Genomic DNA, 2,500 nt, shown 5'->3' on the forward strand with positions numbered 1-2,500 from the left:
ATTACTATTTTTCTAAATACATCTCTTTTATTGTGTAGATATTCATTCTCATTCGTACTTTTTCTACATTGTTTTTCAACTTCGGAATCATGAACTTGATTTAAAAAATATATTCTTAACTTCACAGCCACAGCTACTGACAGCAAATCGTCAAGTTGAACAGATTATTATATCAATGTTTCAGATTACGTCATCTGCGCGGTTTTATGCTCTCATTATATTCATTATTATTAGTATTACAATTATCATTAACTTTGTTGTGGTTATCAGTTGTAATGATTCTTACTGTTATTTTTGTTTTTGTGTTCTTATCGTATTTCATTATCATAGTACGCTTTTTCATTATCGATTTTTTTATCAACAATTTACCAACACAGTAATTACAGCAAGGTATAAGCGTCATGTTATCTTCATGTCAAGGCATGTCATAAGGCCGGGCACGTGAAGAAGGGGGGGTGGGGAGGGGGGGTAGTAGGCAAGGACCCCCCCGACGACCCCGAGCTGTTCAGTGCCGTCTTGACCGTGGTGGAGTGAGGACGCCCGGCCCGTGCGCTCCTCCGCAGACTTTGTGACTCGTTCTTGCAAGTTTTGTGCCGCTCCGCCCTGCTGTTGCTGCCACCCGCCGACCTCTGGTGTTTTTTTTATTCACCTTTCTTTTGGCGTCTTTTCATTGTATCTTTTTGGCTTTTTACAATATTTTTCCAATCTTTATTCCTCTGACGAAGAGTTTAAGAAGGTCGTACTTCGGTCGTAATCCTAAATCGGACAGGATCTGTGGCTCGCGTGTGCGACCGTTCGTTCTCGAGTGCAATAGATATATATTTTTTCTAGATGTATATATCTTTGCTTTCATAAATATACCGTAGACAGTTGGCCGCATCAGCAGTGAATACTTTTTTACGAAGACGATCTTACAATAATTTCGTCAATATCAGTACGAACAAAAAATCAAGATAATACACAGTGGATTATAGCATACGACATCGTTCCTTCAAAACAAGAGTCAACTGCCTTCGAACGCACCAACTTGGTAAGTTTAACGACCATTGATCACCTTTCTTATATCGCCATAGTTATCCTTCTTGCCTCGGTCGCCTCCCCCCACCATCCCTCCCCCCCCACCCCCCGGCCCCCCCCCGAACATCCCCAAGCGAAGAGCGGTGGGCGTGCGGGCGGCGAGGAGTAGAGCGAGGCAAACTTCAAAGAGTGTGGTAAACAGGGCTCTGGAGTGCGTCCCGGTGGGGTGGGCGGCGGTGGGGCGGGTGGGTTGTGACCATCGGACGGGAGGTGGGTTGCCTGCCCGTTATGTGCCCACGGGGTTGTGGTTGGTTTGGTGGTGGTGGGGGGGAGGGGCAGAGGTTGTGTGGTACGAAGGGTCGGGAGCGACTGCGGTAGAGAGGCGGCGGGGAGAGGGGGAGGGGGAGGGGAGGGACAAGGATCACGATATTATTATTGTTCTTGTTATTATCATCATATCATCTTCATCTTCTTCTTCATCTTCATCTTCTTCATCTTCTTCATCTTCTTCATCTTCATCATCATCATCATCATCATCATCATCATCATCATCATCACATCACCATCACCATCACCATCACCACCACCACCACCATCACCACCACCACCACCACCACCACCACCACCACCACACACACACACACACACACACACACACACACACACACACATACACACATACACACATACACACATACACACACACACTTTTTACACAGGGGAGCAAAGAAAAGAATGGAGAGAGTGAATAAAAGGGGAAAAAATAATTTCATTTATCTCTTTTCCCTAATTACGATGCATCTAATCACCCATACGCAGAAAATAAACGATAACGTACATGGCATTGCGCAATAGAGGCTCTTATTCCCCCTACCCCCCTCCCCCTCTTCGCCCTCCCCCCTCCCCCTCTTTTTGCCCTCCCCCTCCCTCTTTTCGCCCTCCCCCCACTCCCTCTTCGCCCTCCCCCCTCCCCCTCTTCGCCATCCCCCCTCCCTCTTTTCGCCCTCCCCCTCCCCTGTACCCCCTCCCCTCCCCACCCATTTCCTCTTGATTACTTGTTATCACTTAATGAGGCTAGGGAAGGGGGGGGGGGCTGATGACTGAAGGGGGGGGGGGAAGGCGACTGAGGATAACTGTAGGGGTCGACGGGGTGATGACTGGAGGGGGGAGAGGTGACGGATGATGACTGGGGGGGGGATGTAATCAATTGATTGATCATCCTATTGGTGAATTATTCAAGGTATCACAATGTGGTTTATAGGAAGTAGTGCAAGAGAGAGAGAGAGAAGAGAGAGAGAGAGAGAGAGAGAGAGAGAGAGAGAGAGAGAGAGAGAGAGAGAGAGAGAGAGAGAGAAGAGAGTCTTAAATCAGCTACAACGAAAATACAAATGCAAAAAAAGCTGAAATCTCTCTCTCTCTCTCTCTCCTCTCTCTCTGCCTTTCCTTTCACCCATTTTCCTCCCCCCCCCTCCAACGCATGCAC

At 47.6% G+C, this 2,500-nt stretch overlaps 1 protein-coding gene across 1 annotated transcript in view; it reads left to right on the forward strand.

Annotated features, from left to right (window-relative positions):
* Positions 1-499: 499 nt before the first annotated feature.
* LOC119581146 (rRNA methyltransferase 1, mitochondrial-like) overlaps positions 500-2,500 on the forward strand; it is a gene marked incomplete in the record, with an annotated part of 74,544 nt that continues 72,543 nt past the window's right edge. The window contains 1 exon segment of the mRNA XM_037929495.1: positions 500-1,030.

Source organism: Penaeus monodon, chromosome 14, assembly GCF_015228065.2.
Source record: "Penaeus monodon isolate SGIC_2016 chromosome 14, NSTDA_Pmon_1, whole genome shotgun sequence".
NCBI classification, from domain to species: Eukaryota; Metazoa; Arthropoda; class Malacostraca; order Decapoda; family Penaeidae; genus Penaeus; species Penaeus monodon.